At 45.9% G+C, this 22,424-nt stretch overlaps 1 protein-coding gene and 1 non-coding gene across 4 annotated transcripts in view; one reads left to right on the top strand and one right to left on the bottom strand.

The window, feature by feature from the left end:
• sos2 (son of sevenless homolog 2 (Drosophila)) overlaps window positions 1-22,424 on the top strand; it is a 123,492-nt gene that overhangs the window by 5,072 nt on the left and 95,996 nt on the right. The window lies entirely within an intron of this gene.
• Window positions 18,156-18,236, bottom strand: trnae-uuc. Its single transcript has one exon. It is a non-coding gene; the product is annotated as a tRNA-Glu (tRNA).

Genomic DNA, 22,424 nt, shown 5'->3' with positions numbered 1-22,424 from the left:
GCATTCTTTCATATAGTTCCCTATTTTGACCGACTAGTCAGAAGCAGTAGTCCTCTTTTTAGACCAAACCTCTACAGGGGGGTGTGACCGTGGGTGGGGAAGGGTGTGACCGTGGGTGGGGGGGGTGTGACCGTGGGTGGGTGGGGTGTGACCATACGAGGGGGGTGGGAGATAGCCAGTCACTGTTAAAGAATAGGATAGGATAATGTTCTAATCCGATCATCACAAATGATCCAGATAACAATGATCTTATCACACTCAGGCTTTGTGTCCTCACCAGGTATCCCCAAATCGTTTCTTCTGATAGTTGTGTGTGCAGTGATTTTGTATCTCCCGTTGAATAGGGCTGATGCGTCTACACATGGTCACAGTGTGATCCAATGCATCCTTCCAGTCCGTCATAAGAGCGTCTGCTAAATAACTCTAATGTAATGTAATGTCATTCAGCCAGATGCAGATCATACAGGGAGCTCCAACAGTCCTGGGACAGGGACCCTTTTGTTGTTGTTTTTGGCTCTGGACTCCAGCACTTTGGATTTGAAATGATACGATGACCCTGAGGTTAAAGTTCAGACTGTCAGCTTTAATTAGAGGGTATTTTCATCCGTATTGGGTGAACCGTTTTAGAAATTTACAGCACTTTTTGTACCTAGTCCCCCCCATTTTAGGGGACCAAAAGTATTGCGACAAATTCACTTGTGTTTATTAAAGTAGTCAAAAGGTGTAGCATTTTTGGTCCCATATTCCTAGCACGCAATGACTACATTTAAGCTTGTGACTCCACAGTTTGGGAACCACTTTCAGATTATTTAGGCTCCCATAGAAATTAATGGTAAATAATGTGTTGTCATTTTGGAGTCACTTTTATTGTAAATAAAACTAGAATATGTTTCTAAACACTTCTACGTTAATGTGGATGCTGCCATGGTTACGGATAATCCCGAATGAATCGTGAGTAATGATGAGTGAGAAAGTTAGAAGCATAAATATCATACCATCCAAAAAATGCTAACCTCCCCTGTTATTGTAATGGTGAGATGTTAGCATGTCTTGAGGCTATGATATTTGTGCATCTAACTTTTTCACTTATCATTAATCACTTCATGTGATGCAAAAACACAACAATCATTGATGTGAGATGGTTGTGTGTGTGTGTGGATTGTTCTCTTAAAGACTTGGTCTATTTTGTAAACCTAGGCTTATGTGTTTTACCCAAGCTTAAATGGCCTGCTTTGTCTGATTTACAGTATGTTACAGTATGTGTGACTTCATCCCTCCCAGCAGCTCTATCTCCCTCAATCAGCCTCTCTCTCCTCATCCATCTAAAGACTGTCAACTAGAAACCTGTCAGCCTGCCAGTCACTCAGTTTGTCACAGATCTATACGGATAAGGTTTTGTCATAACAAGTGCTGTGGATCACATTTCACCACTGATGAATGTGCCCAAGCACTCTAAACAGCCAGTAAATATGAAACAGCCATGCTCTGTCTCTGTCTCTGTCTCTCTCTCTGTCTCATTATCTCTCTGTCGTCTCTCTCTCTGTCTCTCTCTCTCTGTCTCTGTCTCTCTTCCTGTCTCTCTTTCTGTCTCTGTCTGTCTGTGTTTCACAGCTATATCTGACCATGTATAGAGGCTCCAGGTCCTTCTCTGACTTCAGAAGCCTCCTAACGGTTTTATAGGTTTGTCTATTTGTAGACTGCTGTTGTAGGCTTTTCTGTTTTAAGAGGCCTCTTGTGGGTTGAGAGGGACATGGCTGTTCTCTCTGCTACCGCACAGCAAGCGGTACCGATGCGCCCATTCTGGAACCAGCAGGACCCTGAACAGCTTCTACCCCCAAGCCATAAGACTGCTAAACAAGCCTGCTAAATAGCTAATCAAATGGCTGCCCGTACTATCTCCATTAACCCTTTGCTCATTGTGCATCTTTTATTACGTCATTTACCTTTCTATTATTTCTCTATTTTCTTTCTCTCTGCGTTTTTGGGAAGGGCCCGTAAATCAGCATTTCACTGTTACCCTACACCTGTTGTTTTTAAGACCCATGTGACAAATAAAATGTGGTTTGATTTTTAAACTGAAGTGGTACAGCTTTGTCCTAGTCCGCTGCACACACAGTAGATTAAGGTGCACGTTTGTAACAGTTACGTTGTTATGAACACTTGTCTTGTTGCTGTCATTAATAATGATCCAGTTGATTTAACCAGCTGCTTGTGAGGCTAACACACACGTTCTAATTTATAAGTTGTGAAATTGAAAGGAACTTTTTGGCCAGTAGAATTGCAACATGGAGAGGTTGTGAATATGGGTTGTGTTCAGTAGGCACCAAACAAAATAAAATTGACTGAAACAGTGAGGGAGGGACTACCTGAATGTAACGCTAATTTCGGTTGCAAAATTTTAAAATAAAATATATAATTGTATTTGTCTCGTTTTTGTAAACGGGCGTAGACTAAAAGTGAAATGCTTACTTACGGGTCCTATTTCCAACAATGCATTGTTTAAAAATAAACAAAATGGAAATGGTGAGACTAGGAATAAATACATACAGGTGAAACTGAGGGCAGCTGGTGGTGGGTTTAGTTTTGGTGTTATTCATTTCACTGTCTGTCTCAACACGTTCCTCAACCTTCCTGCCCTGAGGAGAAGACAGCCTGTCAGAGAGAGAGAGGTTTGTGGTTTTGACTAACTGTGACTCACTCTCCTGTGGGGCTTTCCTGCCTGGGCAGGAAGAGGAAGTAGTTTTAGGGGGACCTGTCCTCTCCGCTAGCCTGGTCCCAGGTCTGTTTGTGCTCTTGCCTACTCCATTGCTGTCAAGCCAAACGTGACAATGAGTGACAAGGAGTTGGCATGAAAGCACAAACCGATCTGGGACCAGGCTACTTCTCAGTCGCAAATCAAATGTTATTTGTCACATGCTTTGTAAATAACAGGTGTAGACTAACAGTGAAATGCTGACTTACGGGCCCTTTCCAACAATGCAGAGATGGTAGAAAAAATTATAACACAAGGAAGAAATATACAATGAATAACGATAACTTGGCCATATAGACGGGGTATCAGTACCGAGTCCATGTGCAGGGGTATGAGGTAATTGAGGTAGATACACTGCTCAAAAAAATAAAGGGAACACTTAAACAACACAATGTAACTCCAAGTCAATCACACTTCTGTGAAATCAAACTGTCCACTTAGGAAGCAACACTGATTGACAATACATTTCACATGCTGTTGTGCAAATGGAATAGACAACAGGTGGAAATTATAGGCAATTAGCAAGACACCCCCAATAAAGGACTGGTTTTGCAGGTGGTGACCACAGACCACTTCTCAGTTCCTATGCTTCCTGGCTGATGTTTTGGTCACTTTTGAATGCTAGCGGTGCTTTCACTCTAGTGGTAGCATGAGACGGAGTCTACAACCCACACAAGTGGCTCAGGTAGTGCAGCTCATCCAGGATGGCACATCAATGCGAGCTGTGGCAAGAAGGTTTGCTGTGTCTGTCAGCGTAGTGTCCAGAGCATGGAGGCGCTACCAGGAAACAGGCCAGTACATCAGGAGACGTGGAGGAGGCCGTAGGAGGGCGACAACCCAGCAGCAGGACTGCTACCTCCGCCTTTGTGCAAGGAGGAGCAGGAGGAGCACTGCCAGAGCCCTGCAAAATGACCTCCAGCAGGCCACAAATGTGCATGTGTCTGCTCAAACGGTCAGAAACAGACTCCATGAGGGTGGTATGAGGGCCCGACGTCCACAGGTGGGGGTTGTGCTTACAACCCAACACCGTGCAGGACGTTTGGCATTTGCCAGAGAACACCAAGATTGGCAAATTCGCCACTGGCGCCCTGTGCTCTTCACAGATGAAAGCAGGTTCACACTGAGCACGTGACAGACGTGACAGAGTCTGGAGACGCCGTGGAGAACGTTCTGCTGCCTGCAACATCTTCCAGCATAACCGGTTTGGCGGTGGGTCAGTCATGGTGTGGGGTGGCATTTCTTTGGGGGGCCGCACAGCCCTCCATGTGCTCGCCAGAGGTACCCTGACTTCCATTAGGTACCGAGATGAGATCCTCAGACCCCTTGTGAGACCATATGCTGGTGTGGTTGGCCCTGGGTTCCTCCTAATGCCAGACAATGCTAGAGATCATGTTGCTGGAGTGTGTCAGCAGTTCCTGCAAGAGGAAGGCATTGATGCTGTGGACTGGCCCGCCCGTTCCCCAGAACTGAATCCAATTGAGCACATCTGGGACATCGTGTCTTGCTCCATCCACCAACGCCACGTTGCACCACAGACTGTCCAGGAGTTGGTGGATGCTTTAGTCCAGGTCTGGGAGGAGATCCCTCAGGAGACCATCCGCCACCTCATCAGGAGCATGCCCAGGCGTTGTATGGAGGTCATACAGGCACGTGGAGGCCACACACACTACTGGGCCTCATTTTGACTTGTTTTAAGGACATTACATCAAAGTTGGATCAGCCTGTAGTGTGGTTTTCCACTTTAATTTTGAGGGTGACTCCAAATCCAGACCTCCATGGGTTGATACATTTGATTTCCATTGATAATTTTTGTGTGATTTTGTTGTCAGCACATTCAACTATGTAAAGAAAAAAGTATTTAATAAGATTTCATTCATTCAGATCTAGGATGTGTTATTTTAGTGTTCCCTTTATTTTTTTGAGCAGTGTATATAGGTAGGGATAAAGTGACAGGATAGATAATAAACAGTAGCAGCAGCGTATGTGACGAGTCAAAAGAGTTAGTGCAAAAAGGGTCAATGCAGATATTCCGGGTAGCTATTTGGTTAACTATTTAAGTAACTATTTAGCAGTCTTATAGCTTAGGGGTAGAAGCTGTTCAGGGTCCTGTTGGTTCCAGACTGGGTGCTCCGGTACCGCCTGCCGTGCGGTAGCAGAGAATACAGTCTATGACTTAGGTGGCTGGAGTCTTTGACAATTTTTATGGCCTTCCTCTGACACCGCCTGGTATAGAGGTCCTGGATGGCAGGGAGCTCAGTCCCAGTAATGTACTGGGCCGTACGCACTACCCTCTGTAGCGCCTTGCGGTCGGATGCCAAGCAGTTGCCATACCAAGCGGTGATGCAGCCAGTCAGGATGCTCTCGATGGTGCAGCTGTATAACGTTTTGAGGACCTGAGGGCCCCATGCCAAATCTTTTCAGCCTCCTGAGGGGGAAGAGGCGTTGTCGTGCCCTCTTCACGACTGTGTTGATGTGTGTGGACCATGATAGTTCCTTAGTGATGTGGACACGGAGCATGAAGCTCTTGACCTGCTCCACAACCACCCCGTTGGTGTGGATGCGGGCGTGCTCAGCCCTCCGTTTCCTGTAGTCCACGATCAGCTCTTTGTCTTGCTGACGTTGAGGGAAAGGTTGTTGCCCTGGCACCACACTGCCAGGTCTCTGACCTCCTCCCTTTAGGCTGTCTCGTCATCGTCGGTGATCAGGCCTACCACCGTCGTGTTGTCTGCAAACTTAATGATGGTGTTGGAGTCGTGCTTGGCCACGCAGTCGTGGGTGAACAGGGGGGGGACTAAGCACTCACCCCCGAGGGTCAGCGTGGCGGATGTGTTGTTGCCTACCCTCACCACCTGGGGACGGCCCATCAGGAAGTCCAGGATCCAGTTGCAGAGGGAGGTGTTTAATCCCAGGGTCCTTAGCTTAGTGATGAGCTTGGAGGGCACAATGGTGTTGAACGCTGAGCTGTAGTCCATGAACAGCATTCTCACGTAGGTGTTCCTTTTGTCCAGTTGGGAAAGGGCAGTGTGGAATGCAATAGAGATGGGATGATGGTGTTGGCTACAGATGTGAGTGCTACGGGGCGATAGTCATTTAGACAGGTTACCTTGGCGTTCTTGGGCACAGGGAGTTTGGTGGTCTGCTTGGAACATGTAGGTATTACAGACTGGGTCAGGGAGAGGTTGAAAATGTCAGTGAAGACACTTGCCAGCTGGTCAGTGCATGGTCTGACTACACGTCCTGGTAATCCTTCTGGCCCTGTGGCCTTGTGAATGTTAACCTGTTTAAAGGTCTTACTCACATCGGCTACGGAGAGTGTGATCACACAATCGTCCGGAACAGCTGGTGCTCTCATGCATGGTTCAGTGTTGCTAGGTATTTGCTAGGTAGAAGGTATTTAGCTCCTCTGGTAGGCTCGCCTCACTGGACAGCTCGCGGCTGGGTTTCTCTTTGTAATCCGTGATACTTTGCATCCGACGAGCGTCAGAGCAGGTGTAGTAGGATTCGATCTTGGTCCTGTATTGACACTGCCTGGTTGATGGTTCGTTGGAGGGCGTAGCAAGATTTATTATAAGAGTCCGGATTAGTGTCCCGCTCCTTGAAAGCGGCAGCTCTAGCCTTTAGTTCAGTGCGGATGTTGCCTGTAATCCATGGCTTCTGGTTGGGATATGTACATACCATAGTCTCCCGAGTGGCGCAGTGGTCTAAGGCACTGCATCGCAGTGCTAGCTGTGCCACTAGAGATCCTGGTTCGAATCCAGGCTCTGCTGTAGCCGGCCGCAACCGGGAGACCAATGGGGCGGCGCACAATTGGCCCAGCGTCGTCCAGGGTAGGGGAGGGAATGGCCGGCAGGGAGGTAGCTCAGTTGGTAGAGCATGGCGTTTGCAACGCCAGGGTTGTGGGTTCGATTCCCATGGGGTATGAAAATTAAAAAGAATGTATGCACTAACTGTAAGTCGCTCTGGATAAGAGCGTCTGCTAAATGACGAAAATGCGGCAGCTCTAGCCTTTAGTTCAGTGCGGATGTTGCCTGTAATCCATGGCTTCTGGTTGGGATATGTACGTACGGTCACCGTGGATACCAGGGTTTCCGTTAGTCGGTAATAGCTTTTGGGCTTATTTTATTTATTTAGTAAAGCCGATAAAGTTGGCACCGGCCAATTGTCTGGGAAAAGAAAAAAAATCCCATTGCAGAATAATGCTTTTTAGCCTATTCATTGATGGAATTACCAGTTGATGTAAATACATTTGATCGGTCATGCTTGTCGGTCTATGGGTTAATTTGCATAATTTCGTGGAATTAAATTGGCGCGTGTATGTTCGTTATGTATCACACACACAGCATACAGAGCCTTTTAGCAGAAAATCTACCAGACAGCTCTTTTATAAGCCAAATCATTGCTCAACAATTCTAAATGCAATCTTGTGTTAAAAACAGTTTTTGGCAACTATTAAAAAGATACTAAATGTTTATTTCTCAACTGGTAATTCAAGCGCGCTTCCCATTCACCATTCAAATGCATAGGCTACGGAAGGCAGGCTTCATCAGCGCATCACACCACTTTGCGATGAGCTGGAGGCAGTATGCACATTGAAAACATATAGCTACTTAATTGTTTTGAAACCTGAACGTTTTACTACATATTATGAGGCATGTTTTACCTGGCTTCAAAGTAGCCTAGGCAAATTCCTACCATGTCCGTGGAGACTATTATTTTATACAGACTTCCATATGCCATTGAAACCAGTAGCCTATTTCTCTCATGTTCTGTTGGTTTTTAACGTTCTTTAATTGTCCGGTAATCAAATGCATATTTTCACCTACTGCCTTGTTCGCATCGCTAATAATAAGGAATAATATTTTAGAAACATTTTAGGCTTTCTGATCTGTTGCATCAGATTCATTGCTTTAAAAAATAAATTATATATATAATATAGCCTAGGCCTACTGCTTCAATTAATTTGGGATCAATTGTCCCACAACTGTCCCAGAGTCTGTTTGGGCTATTTCTGACCAATAGAATAGGTGAACTTTTCTACTATGGGGGATAGTTGATTGGCTGATAGGCGGAGCCTCAATAAGGCTAGGGGAAGTAAATTGAATTAAATGGTCCAAATGAAACAGCCTAATTGGCCTACGCCTGTCTATACAGAAATAATAAAATCATTCAAAATAAAATAAAATCAAAGTTTATTTGTCACATACACATATTTAGCAGATTGCGGGTGTAGCGAAATGCTTGTGTTTCTAGCTCCAACAGTGCAGTATTTCTAACAATTCACAACAATACACACAACCTAAAAATAAAATAATGGAATTAAGGAATATATAAATATTAGGATGAGCAGTGTCGGAGTGGCACAGACTAAAATACAGTAGAATAGAATACAGTATATACATATGAGATGAGTAAAGCAAAAATATAATAATGTAAACATTATTAGAGTGGCCTGTGATTTCAAGTCTATAAGAGCGTCTGCTAAATGACTAAAATGTAATGTAATGTATATGGGGCAGCAGCCTCTAAGGTGCAGGGCTACGTAACTGGGTGGAAGCAGACTAGTGATGGCTATTTAACAGTCTGATGGCCTTGAGATAGAAGCTGTTTTTCAGTCTCTCATTCCCAGCTTTTATGCACCTGTACTGAACTCGCCTTCTGGATGATAGCGGGGTGAACAGGCAGTGGCTCGGGTGGTTGTTGTCCTTGATTATCTTTTTGGCCTTCCTGTGACATCGGGTGCTGTAGGTGTCCTGGAGGGCAGGTAGTTTGCCCCCGGTGATGCGTTGGGCAGACCGCACCACCCTCTGGAGGGCTCTGCGGTTGCGGGCGGTGCCGTTGCCATACCAGGCGGTGATACAGCCCGACAGGATGCTCTCAATTGTGCATCTGTAAAAGTTTGAGGATTTTAGGTGCCAAGACAAATTCCTTCAGCCTCCTGAGGTTGAAGAGGTGCTGTTGCGCCTTCTTCACCACACTGTCTGTGTGGGTGGACCATTTCAGATCGTCAGTGATGTGTACGCCGAGGAACTTGAAGCTTTCCACCTGCTCCACAGCGGTCTCGTCGATGTGGATAGGGGCGTGCTTCCTCTGCTGTTTCCTGAAGTCCACGATCAGCTCCTTAAGTTTTGTCGACACTGAGTGAGAGGTTATTTTCCTGGCACCACACTCCCAGGTCTCATTGTTGGTAATCAGGCCTATTACTGTTGTGTCGTCTGCAAACTTGATGATTGAGTTGGAGGCGTGTGTGGCCACGCAGTCATGGGTGAACAGGGAGTACAGGAGGGGGCTGAGCACACACCCTTGTGGGGCCCCTGTGTTGAGGATCAGCAAAGTGGAGGTGTTGTTTCCTACCTTCACCACCTGGGGGGCGGCTCGTCAGGAAGTCCAGGACCCAGTTGCACAGGGCGGGGTTCAGACCCAGGGCCTCAAGCTTAATGATGAGCTTGGAGGGTACTATGGTGTTGAATGCTGAGCTATAGTCAATGAACAGCATTCTTACATAGGTATTCCTCTTGTCCAGATGGGATAAGGCAGGGTGCAGTGGATGGCGATTGCATCGTCTGTGGATCTATTGGGGCGGTAATCAAATTGAAGTGGGTCTAGGGTGACAGGTAAGGTAGAGGTGATATGATCCTTAACTAGCCTCTCAAAGCACTTCATGATGACAGAAGTGAGTGCTACGGGGTGATAGTCATTTAGTTCAGTTACCTTTGCTTTCTTGGGTACAGGAACGAACAATGGTGGACATCTTGAAGCAAGTGGGGACAGCAGACTGCGATAGGGAGAGATTGACACTCTTAAATGTCTTACTCACGTCGGCCATGGAGAAGGAGAGCCCACAGTCCTTGGGAGCGGGCCGCTTCGGTGGCACTGTGTTATCCTCAAAGCGGGCGACGGTGTTTAGCTTGTCTGGGAGCAAGACGTCGGTGTCTGCGACGTGGCTGGTTTTCCCTTTGTAATCCGTGATTGTCTGTAGACCCTGCCACATACGTCTGGTGTCTGAGCCGTTGAATTGCATCTCCACTTTGTCTCTATACTGATGTTTTGCCTGTTTGATTGCCTTATGGAGGGTATAACTACACTGTTTGTATTCTGCCATATTCCCAGTCACCTTGCCATGGTTAAATGCAGTGGTTCACGCTTTCAGTTTTGGGCGAATGCTGCCGTCTATCCACGGTTTCTGGTTAGGGTAGGTTTTAATAGTCACAGTGGGTACAACATCTCCTATACACCTTCCTAATAAACTCAGTCACTGTATTCGTGTATTCGTCAATGTTATTCTCGGAGGCTACCCGGAACATATCCCAGTCCGAGTGATCAAAACAATCTTGAAGCGTGGATTCCGATTGGTCAGACCAGCGTTGAATAGGCCTTACTACTTCCTGTTTTGAGTTTCTGCCTATAGGAAGGGTGGAGCAAAATGGAGTCGTGATCAGATTTGCCGAAGGGAGGGCGGGGGAGGGCCTTGTAGGCATCCCGGAAGTTGGAGTAGCAGTGGTCGAGTGTTTTAGCAGCGCGAGTACTACAGTTAATGTGTTGATAGAACTTCGGTAGCGTTTTCCTCAAATTTGTTTTGTTAAAATCCCCAGCTACAATAAATGCGGCCTCAGGATATGTGGTTTCCAGTTTGCATAAAGCCCAGTGAAGTTCTTTGATGGCCGTCGTGGTATCGGCTTGAGGGGGAATATACACGGCTGTGACTATAACCGAAGATAATTCTCTTGGGAGGTAATACGGTCGGCATTTGATTGTGAGGTATTCTAGGTCGGGTGAACAGAAGGACTTGAGTTCCTGTATGTTATCACAATCACACCATGAGTGGTTAATCATTAAACACACACCCCCGCCTTTCTTCTTCCCGGAGAGTTATTTATTCCTGTCTGCGCGATGTACTGAGAACCCAGCTGGCTGTATGGACGGGGACAGTATATCCCGAGAGAGCCATGATTCCGTGAAACAGAGTATGTTACAATCCCTGAAGTCTCTCTGGAAGGAGATTCTCGCCCTGAGCTCATCTACTTTATTATCCAGAGACTGAACATTAGCGAGTAATATACTCGGAAGTGGTGGATGGTGTGCGCGCCTCCTGAGTCGGACTAGAAGTCCACTCCGAATACCTCTTCTCCGCCGGCTGTGTTTTGAATCAGCCTCTAGAATCAGTTAAATTGCCCTGGGGGGTACATACAAAGGATCCAATTGGGGAAAGTCTTATTCCTGGTCGTAATGCTGGTGAGTTACTGCCGCTCTGATATCCAAAAGTTATTTCCGGCTGTGTGTAATAACACAACATTTCCTGGGCTAATAATGTAAGAAATAACACACAAAAAAACAAAATACTGCAAAGTTGCTCAGGAGCTAGAAGCAGAGCTGCCATGTCTGTTGCTCAGGAGCTAGAAGCAGAGCTGCCATGTCTGTTGCTCAGGAGCTAGAAGCAGAGCTGCCATGTCTGTTGCTCAGGAGCTAGAAGCAGAGCTGCCATGTCTGTTGCTCAGGAGCTAGAAGCAGAGCTGCCATGTCTGTTGCTTAGGAGCTAGAAGCAGAGCTGCCATGTCTGTTGCTCAGGAGCTAGAAGCAGAGCTGCCATGTCTGTTGCTCAGGAGCTAGAAGCAGGGCTGCCATGTCTGTTGCTTAGGAGCTAGAAGCAGAGCTGCCATGTCTGTTGCTCAGGAGCTAGAAGCAGAGCTGCCATGTCTGTTGCTCAGGAGCTAGAAGCAGAGCTGCCATGTCTGTTGCTCAGGAGCTAGAAGCAGAGCTGCCATGTCTGTTGCTTAGGAGCTAGAAGCAGAGCTGCCATGTCTGTTGCTCAGGAGCTAGAAGCAGAGCTGCCATGTCTGTTGCTCAGGAGCTAGAAGCAGAGCTGCCATGTCTGTTGCTTAGGAGCTAGAAGCAGAGCTGCCATGTCTGTTGCTCAGGAGCTAGAAGCAGAGCTGCCATGTCTGTCGGCACCATGTCTGTTCAAACCAGTAGGCTACTGAAGCATGATTGGGCCACAGAGAATCATTGGCTTCCCAAAATAATAAGTTGTGGATTGTTTTAAATCGCGTTGCCTACAGTCGGAAGGAAAGGCAGCGCGCGCAATTTGGGCAGCATGCGCTGCAAATACCAAATAGATGATTGTTGAGTTGCGACTGTCCCTCCCTCTATCATCCCTGCTAGCATAGCACCCCTGGCTATTACTAATAATGTTTTGGCGTGTTCTGTAGGAGCAGCATGAGGCACTCCTTAGAAGAGCTCTCCCAAAGATCCAGCGTTGTGATTGAGCCCATTCACTACTCCTGTCTGAGTCCACCTGGAAAATAGTGCAGCCAAGCATGTCTCTGCCATTTTTTAATTTGTTTCTGAGTGTAGCAGATGGGGGGGAATCTGTGAAACTCACTCCTTAGCCTGAAGTGCCGCCACTTATGCTACTGAATTGGGTCTTTTGCCGTAGCACGATTGGTAAGAACGCTTCAGGAGGGTGCTCACCAGTGTTTTTGCGAGGCAGAGGTCCCAAGTTTTGAGTCTCGGTATGAGCTGGTTCAGGAGGAAGAGGTACGGTTAAGCGAGCACAGTGACGTCCTTTACATGAGCGCACCACCGAGTAACTGTCAGACAGCCCCGCTCTCAGCTTAGCTCCCTCCCTCCTTCAACACGGCAGTCTGTGGGATGAGACCGTAGCCGGTGTCACCCGTGGCCCTTCTGTAGCCGGTGTCACCCGTGGTCAGTCTCTGTCTGTGTCTGTCTGTCAGTGTCTGTCAATCTCTGTGTCTGTCAATCTCTGTGTCTGTCAGTCTCTGTCTCTGTCTGTCAGTCTCTGTCTGTCTGTCAGTCTCTGTCTGTCTGTCAGTCTCTGTCTGTGTCTGTCAGTCTCTGTCTCTGTCTGTCAGTCTCTGTCTGTCTGTCAGTCTCTTAGTCTGTGTCTGTCTGTCTGTTTCTGTCAGTGTGTCTGTCTGACAGTCAGTCTGTCTAGGAATCTTTATCTCTATGAGGTACATAGTGCGTTGTGATGCGACAGACAGGATGTGATTTGCTCAGTAATGGTACTCACTTCCTGTGCACCTGCCACAGGCCCAGCCCCAGGATTAGGGTTGGAGATGGAGTGGAGGGCTCTGACCGGGGTTAGGGTTAGTCCTCTCCAGAACAGACGGAGTGGAGGGCTCTGACCGGGGTTAGGGTTAGTCCTCTCCAGAACAGACGGAGTGGAGGGCTCTGACCGGGGTTAGGGTTAGTCCTCTCCAGAACAGACGGAGTGGAGGGCTCTGACCCGGGGTTAGGGTTAGTCCTCTCCAGAACAGACGGAGTGGAGGGCTCTGACCGGGGTTAGGGTTAGTCCTCTCCAGAACAGACGGAGTGGAGGGCTCTGACCGGGGTTAGGGTTAGTCCTCTCCAGAACAGACGGAGTGGAGGGCTCTGACCGGGGTTAGGGTTAGTCCTCTCCAGAACAGACGGAGTGGAGGGCTCTGACCGGGGTTAGGGTTTGTCCTCTCCAGAACAGACGGAGTTGAGAGCTCTGAATTAATGACGGAGACTAAATGGGACCAGCCCTTCCCTCCCATCACCTCCATCAACACCATGCAGACCATGAGCCTCAAATAGAACCACACACAGGGGTGAACTGCAGGCTTGGTTCACAGGGTCAGATTTAGATCATGTACAAAAAACAAACTTTTAAACGATGACGCCGCCTGCTGAAAGTGTGTGTGTGTGTGTGTGTGTGTGTGTGTGTGGGGGGGGTGTCAGGAGTCAATCTGTGCCCTGTGTGTGGTTCCCCATACGGTCTGATAGTAATGGCCGATGATGTCATGATGCAGAGAATCACCAATCAACCGGTGACATTCTGGGTTAAATAACACCGCCGGGGCCCTCCACACACACACACACAGAGGGTGACACACACACAGTTAGTCAGTCACACACACACACACACACACACACACACACACACACAGTACAAACACCCACACAGGGTCACATTACCAGAAACATGAGCCCTGCGCATACTGTCATGACCAGCAGGAAAATAATCGATTTTGAATTAAACACGTTAACCCTGACTGGCTGTTTCAGCACCCCTGTCCTCTTTCACATGATAATAACCAGTGTACAACACAGCTGTAGCGTGTTGCTGGTAGCGTGTTGCTGTAGCGTGTTGCTGTAGCGTGTTGCTGTAGCGTGTTGCTGTAGCGTGTTGCTGGTAGCGTGTTGCTGTAGCGTGTTGCTGGTAGCCTTCCCTAACTCCCCTCTATGTCTACATGATGCTACAGAAACTTATCAACCTCTTATCGACATCTAAGATAAGGGCCGATTCTCAAAAAGGGCTTTCGTTTTTCCAGATATCCCATATATATAGCAAAGCACAACCGTGTTTTTTTCCCATATGTCTAAAGGTCTCCCATATATGAAATTGGATTGGTTGTATAAAATATTATTTTACTTCAAAAGTCATTAAAATTGATAGATGTTGTGTTCACACCCGCTTAACTCAAACGGTGCAGAATGATGCTCTGCTGGAGGGGGATTGGACCGCCTCAACTCACGTAACCCCCAATATTGCAAGCTCTGATATTGCAATAATGTTGAATGCACGTAGTCCGTTGTCAGCCCTACATACCGAAACAAACAGCATTAAGATATTGTAATGCACCTTTTTAGAAGTAGAGACCTGTAAACACACAGATACAATAGGTGGAAATATCAACAATGAATATTTATGATGAACTTCATTTTTTGGTAGCTGACTAATAGAGAACTTTCGAAGTCAAATTTGCTCTCATTCAGTGCTGTATGGTCCTGCCTGACAACAATGCATACAGTAATGCATGTTTTTTTTTTTTTTATATTGTGGCTATTGTGAATCTGCTCAAATATTTTTTTTGTTTCAGGTTTTCACTCTCAAAATCATACATTTTTTTTAAATAAAGAAACTACAACATTTTATGTTTTAAGACCACAACAATGCTTAAACCACATCAGGAGACCACTTTTGAGGTCTGGGAAAAATCTTAAGAAATGTTGAATGTTGGGTGTAGTTACCCTTTTAAAGCAAGTGCGCGCCAGCCAGAGACCATTGTTTGGTTAGCGATGTATCTGTAGCGCTCATCTGATTGCAGAGTTTGCAAAACAAATGGCCACTGGATTGATACAAATAATCATGATATCATTCTGACAGGTAGGCATAGGCTACACTGTAGTTAACATTTTAATTGAGAAAGTTTTTTGGGAAAGCCTTCCCATCTACCATATTATTATTATTATTATTATTATTATTATTTACCAGCAGACGGTTATCATTAGCATCATCGCTAACGGCTGCAGAGTGTAGATCACCATACAACACACACAGACGGGGGCATTCCTGGGGGCATTCCTGGGGGCATTCCTGTGCCCTTTTAAAAGTTGCTGGAAAATACGAATCACTGATGCATTTTGTTTCCAAATCAATCCTGTCTCGGAGCTCTACGGACAATTCCTTCGACCTCATGGCTTGGTTTTTGCTTTGACATGCACTGTCAACTGTGGGACCTTACATAGACAGTTGTGTGCCTTTCCAAATCATGTCCAAATCAATTGAATTTACCACAGGTGGACTCCAATCAAGTTGTAGAAACATCTCAAGGAGGATCAGTGGAAACGGGATGCACCTGAGCTCAATGTCGAGTCTCATAGCAAAGGGTCTGAATACTTATGTAGATAAGGTATTTCTGTAGCATGGTGCTGCGGCTCGGAGTGTTGTTTCTTCATCCTATGTAATGTATTCTCAGTTAATTTTGTGGTGTTTTTTTTTCCCCCTGTTCAGATACATTAATCATTGAAGTTGTTATTTGGTGATGATTGTTTTAAAGAAGACCCCCTCCCCCATTGTTAAAGGTATAGTTAACCCAAATTACATATTGGTTTTCAGTCTATGGACCAGAGGGGTATCCTACGAAGCAGGTTTGAGGATTTAGCGAGGTAACTTTGTTCAACTCTGGATTTTATTTTTATACCTTTATTTAACTAGGCAAGTCAGTTAAGAACAAATTCTTATTTACAATGACGGCCTACACCGGCCAAACCCGGACGACGCTGGGCCAATTGTGCGCCGCTCTATGGGACTCCCAATCACGGCCGGTTGTGATACAGCCTGGAATCGAACCAGGGGGGTCTGTAGTGACGCCTCAAGCACTGAGATGCAGTGCCTTAGACCGCTGCGCCACTCGGGAGCCCATACTCGGGATAACCGTTCATACAAAAGTAGCTCACCTTTTTAGCCAGTTACATTTCTATGACAACGAATCCTTCAGAACTAATCTACTCCGGGGCGCTCTAACTCCACTAACCCTGAATGCATTGACTGAGCCATGCGTTAAGGAGCAATAAAATCAAATTCCTTCCTTCCTCGCAAAGATTGCGTCATCATCCCTTTCATTTGAGGAAGACGACTGATTTAAATATTTTATCAATCAAATGTTTTTTTGTGTAAAATAAAGAATAAAATATCACATTACACATTTAGTAATGATAGAATGCATTTTAATCTTATACAAAAGTGTTACTGTGCGTTGACTTAACATGTTTTTATCGATAGGAGTGGGGGGGGAAAAAGACGGCATTAGCAATAACTAATAAAATAAAGACGGCACTTCACCACAGCCTGATGAATTTGCAAGATAACTTTTCTTTCGTTTTGATTTTTTGTCACAAATGAAAACGTGGCACTGACTCGCCCATGGATTGATGTTTCAGCATTGTCTCAAATAAGAGTTTGGAGTTTGGCGTTCCACTAGCCATGGTACAAGCCTGCTAGAGTTAGCGGCAGGTGGAGGAGCGAAATCCACCGTCGTAGTACAGACGAAGCCTGAACTGGAATGTGAAGCTAACAGAAGCTGGTTAGCTTTAGAAAACCCTGAGTAGATCTAGCTTGTTTCGTTAGGGTACCCCTCTGGTATGATAGCAACCCATGCCTTGGTTTAGTTTACCGAGCCACTGTTTAAAATGCTAACTTTTCAGCATTTGTGGCACAAATCCAATGCAAGTCAATAGTACCTGTATTAGCATGTTCATGCTTCATGTCCGAATCATCCTAAAGTATCTAAAAATGTATTGTGTAACTCAATGATATTACTTATGGATGATTTTGGATATGAAACCACGAAAGTGCCATAAATGCTAAAACGCTAGCATTTGAAACAGTAAACTGAAACAAAGCATGGGTTGCTATCATACCTTGGCCTAATGTAAGAAGCTTCTTAAGAAAAAAAAAGTTAAGTGCAATTCCTCAAAAATGTCTTAAGAATTCATGATTTTCTTACGAACTGCTCAAATATCTTCTCACGAACTTAACTATCTTAAGATTGTCGCTAGGCAACCAAGCTATTGCAGACGTCACAATGTTATAACCATGAGAAATGAAACACAATGGAAAGTATAACCTGTTGACAGTTTCTTTATTCCTGAATTTATTTTATTTAATTTTTTTAAAAATCGGATAAAAAAAAAAAAAAAGAACAGCTTCACAAGACACCATAACTAAAATTGTCCGTGTGCGGTAGATCACCTTTCTGGGTGTCAACAAACAATGGCGATTCAACATGTAGAATCGTCTGGAAAATGACGGCCAATGTTCTGTGGTCTAGAGGCAACAGCACAATCACCTGCTGCTTTTTACTGTTCGACAGCACGGTCTGTTTTGTCCTTTTTTATTTGTTGTTTATTCTGGTCTCTAGGGTGTTCATTTCTTTTAAAGATTTATTGGCGCTTTCGTAATGAACTGCTTTCCTTCTTGCTTACACACACTGGGCACGTTGGCCTGACATGGTGGAATTGTTGTTTGAGCCGCACCACCTCTTTCCCCGTCAAGAACATCTGGACATCCACAATGGACACACACATCTGGGAATTACACTGATTGCCGATTTAATACTGCGTCTCCCACTAGCATTCCACAGGTTAGCAACCATCTGCTCGTGATATGGATTGACTTCTTGGAAAAGCTCTGAACCGCATGTAAAACATTTCTCATCCCGAATGCGTTGGACTGCTTTCTGTTCTTCTTTAGGACAGCTTGCTTTTGGCATACAAGCGCCTTGGTTTCTCACATTCAACACAGTTGATGGTCGCTCTCACCTTTGCGCCGACCATGTCAGCACTCCTCTTTACTTGTTCTATATTTGGTGTCAGAGATGGCCTATCCTTGGCAGTGGTGTTCAAGCTGTAAAGATCATCACATTTCTGGTACTGACGTCTGTCTGCTGTCAATGTTGGATCAGGCACAAACCTTCATGTCTTAAATTGTTCTTCTGGCAAGCGTGGAGGATTCATTACATTTACATTTTAGTAATTTAGTAGACGCTCTTATCCAGAGCGACTTAGTTAGTGAGTGCATACATTTTATATATATATATATATATATATAATTATTATTATTAAATTTTTTTAATTATACTGGCCCCCCGTGGGAATCGAACCCACAACCCTGGCGTTGAAAACGCCATGCTCTACCAACTGAGCTACATCCCTGCCGGCCATTCCCTCCCCTACCCTGAACGACGCTGGGCCAATTGTGCGCCGCCCCATGGGTCTCCCGGTCGCGGCCCGGCTACGACAGAGCCTGGATTAAGCAGTACCAGCATGGATCTTCTCCCTCGCATGTGTCAATGATGTTGAATTGTTGTGCAATATTGACAATTTCTTCCTGTGTTGATGTACTTCTACGTGTTTCCTTTATACTTCAGGCGCTCAAACCAACCGGCCACTCAGCACACATCAGGATGCATACGCCTTTCACAAGCCTCTTTCAAATCAAATCAAATGTTATTGGCCACATGCGCCGAATACAACAGGTGCAGACATTACAGTGAAATGCTTACTTACAGCCCTTAACCAACAATGCATTTATTTTTTAATAAAAACTAGTAAAATAAAACAACAACAAAAAAGTGTTGAGGAGAAAAAAAAAGAGCAGAAGTAAAATAAAATATCAGTAGGGAGGCTATATATACAGGGGGGTACCGGTGCAGAGTCAATGTGCGGGGGCACCGGCTAGTTGAGGTAATATGTACATGTGGGTAGAGTTAAAGTGACTGCATATGCAGGTCTGGTTGTTTGGTGGCTGTTTCCCGTAGGCTTGTCATTCTGCTACACCTCTTCACACGCTTCTCATTTGATTCTTCCATCTTCTCCCTGGCCAGGGCTGTTCCCTGAAGCCCCGAGTTTAGAAGGGAATTAACTATCTCGGTCAGGGTTGGCCCGGCTGTCACCTGGTGCTGTTCGGTCAGGGTTGGCCCGGCTGTCACCTGGTGCTGTTCGGTCAGGGTTGGCCCGGCTGTCACCTGGTGCTGTTCGGTCAGGGTTGGCCCGGCTGTCACCTGGTGCTGTTCGGTCAGGGTTGGCCCGGCTGTCACCTGGTGCTGTTCGGTCAGGGTTGGCCCGGCTGTCACCTGGTGCTGTTCGGTCAGGGTTGGCCCGGCTGTCACCTGGTGCTGTTCGGTCAGGGTTGGCCCGGCTGTCACCTGGTGCTGTTCGGTCAGGGTTGGCCCGGCTGTCACCTGGTGCTGTTCGGTCAGGGTTGGCCCGGCTGTCACCTGGTGCTGTTCGGTCAGGGTTGGCCCGGCTGTCACCTGGTGCTGTTCGGTCAGGGTTGGCCCGGCTGTCACCTGGTGCTGTTCTACAGGCGATAAGCGTGTCAAGATCCAGTTGAACAAACAGGAGTGTGTGTGGCATGCTTGAACAGAGGCACATGTGGTTCTGTGGTCTGGCCCACCATCAGATTGAATGATCAAGATTGACTCGTTGAGAGAGACATCGTCTTCACTGTAGTTCTCTCCTCTGAGGATGCTGAGATTTTCAGCTGTGTGTCGAAGGGCTCGATGGCTCGATGGCTCGAAAACCTTGTCCTTGACAGTGACATTAACTTTCCCCATCGTAGAATGAACTAGATGGAGATGCTGGGATGCCTGGGATCAACATGACAGATGGTACAAGTCCACTGATGTGGTAATCATGGTCCTCTGTAGCTCAGCTGGTAGAGCACGGCGCCTGTAACGCCAGGGTAGTGGGTTCGATCCCCGGGACCACCCATACACAAAAATGTATGCACGCATGACTGTAAGTCGCTTTGGATAAAAGCGTCTGCTAAGTGGCTTATTATTATTATTATTATTATTATTATTATTATTATTATTGTGGTCGGCAGCTGCTACAACTGACCAATCACAGGGAGCAATGCTTGGATGTCTGCCTCTGTTACAGGTCCCTATAGGCTGGCCAGGTTCTCCCGACAGGGATGATTGCCTCATCATCCACACAACGTTTCACAGTCCTTCTGCCACATGCAGGCAAACCGTTTTTAATGTAGTTCCACTGTACTGCCCCTTTCTTATCACCCGAGACATGGACCATGAACTTGAGGTCAACCCTTCCTGTGTACTGGAGAGCAGACGTGGACCACGGATTATTTGGGTGTAAACTGCAGTCGCAGCCACTGTGTTGATGGGTTTTTAGTTTCTGGTGGAAGCCGCTTTTCCACTGTGTCGCGCAAGTCCTCAACTGACACAGCAAAAGATAAGAACTAGTACTCCCCATGTCTGCGATCGTTGACCTGAGCTGTGTATTCGTTAAAATACTTCTGTACAAAAGGGGCTGGAATGAGGATTGTGGGTTTGCCATTCAGCTTCCTTAAATCCATGATCAGGTCCGGGTCGTCACCATCAAGTAGGAACAAGGATACTCCCTCATCAAGTAGGCCCCGTTCACTCTTATCATCTGTCAGAAACCGATAACATTTATCTCAGGAAGTAGCTGTTCACTTTGGCAGCGTGTGCGTATTTGTTCAGGAATGCTTTTTGCATTGCTCTAGTGTGGTATGTTGGTATTTCTATTGCTCAGTGTGGAGATGACGTAAGCTTGCCTGGTCTTCATGAACGCCATTGCTATGTGAGGATACCTTCCATGTGAACGTCACAGTGCCTAGGTAGTTACCACAGGCATATACTCGTACAAAGTGAAAGTCAACGGAAGTTTTCAAGTTGTCAATCCCTTTCCTTCTCTGGAATCTATCTTCAGGAGCAAAGTCCAGTAGAAAGAGGGGGGGTGGGGTGGTATTGGGGCACTTTCTCCATAGCTTGTAACAGAGTGCTGTACTGGGGGGGTTGACCTGTCCGCATGATGCTCTCACAGTGTAGCATAAAACATCAGACTCTGGTGTACGTACGTACGGGAGTGGGCTGTTGGTGACGTCTGGTCATTGCTTGATTCACCTTCTCCCAAGTGGGATGCATAAAGCTGCTCTGGACTCTGTTAGATGCGCCACATCTTCTCTAATGTGAACAAGGAATGAAAATAAACGTTTTACATTTCCTGAATAAATGGTGACATTTTACAATATCAGACAATACGTTTGACATTAATCTATAATAATAATAAAATGCCATTTAGCAGACGCTTTTATCCAAAGCGACTTACAGTCATGCGTGCGTACATTTTTTGTGTATGAGTGGTCCCGGGGATCGAACCCACTACCTTGGCGTTACAAGCGCCGTGCTCTACCAGCTGAGCTACAGAGGACCACCTCTGAATGACAATCTACAAGGACTAGTAGTGAGCCACAAACTTTATTAATATAGAAAAATGACAAAATATATTCATTAAGTTACCTGTGAAGTGATTCCGGCGTGCCCAGGGCTGGGATATTGAGATAGAGAGCTGACTGCAAGGATCCCGGAGCTGATCTTGACATCGTTTTGGTGCCTTGTGTCGTGTTTCCTGGTATCTGTTGTGGGATCAGAGGCCTTGTGGTAATTGCAGGAATCTGTCTGGCATGGCTAAGCCTCTCTCTTTCAACTTCTCTAGATGGGGGTCCGTACATCAGAGTGCTTTTGATAATCAGGTAACGAATGTCCAGGCTATATGGACGTGAAAAATAGGAGAAATATTACATTTCAGCCTGATTATTGGATTATTATTATTATTATTATTATTATTATTAATACACAAATTAACATTAATGAACATTATACACATAGGATGTATAATAGAATGCAATATTCTATCATATTCAAAAGTTATTGGGGGGAAAAAAGTAATGTATTATCATTTCATTCATCTACTTAATTGTATAGCCTAACAAGGCTTTAACAAGTTAAGACAATACAAGGCCTATCATAGACTACCGTTTCTATGAAAAATATATTATTCTTAATAAATGAGCTATAGTCAATGAACAGCATTCTTACGTAGGTATTCCTCTTGTCCAGATGGGATAGGGCAGTGTGATGGCGATTGCATCGTCTGTGGATCTATTGGGACGGTAAGCAAATCGAAGTGGATCTAGGGTGACAGGCTGACACAGATAGCAAGCTCGCGCAGTTCTCATCACCTCACATTAACAGAGGACGGGTCCAGTCGGTAAATCAATTTCAATTGCAGATACCCGAGACCCCGTGCCAATTATATCAGACCCGACCCAGATCCTAGATTCCAGAATTTAGGACCTGGACCTGCTCGGGTCCCCGGTCGGATCTCGGAATGTAGGGCCTGTTGGACCCGTGAAGACCTCTATCTTGTACCCCCCCCAAAAAAAATGTCCAAAGTCCGATGCCACTTGTTTTCCTAAAAGTCGATTACAATAGCCACAGCATAATAAATGTGTTGCTGTATGCATTTTTGTTAAGCAAGACCATATAGCACTGAATGAGAGAGGATTTCACTTGGAAAG

The sequence above is a fragment of the Coregonus clupeaformis genome, chromosome 25, assembly GCF_020615455.1.
Source record: "Coregonus clupeaformis isolate EN_2021a chromosome 25, ASM2061545v1, whole genome shotgun sequence".
Classification (NCBI taxonomy): Eukaryota; Metazoa; Chordata; class Actinopteri; order Salmoniformes; family Salmonidae; genus Coregonus; species Coregonus clupeaformis.
Note: the sequence above shows the minus strand (reverse complement) of the source record. Positions and strands in the feature narration are given on the sequence as shown.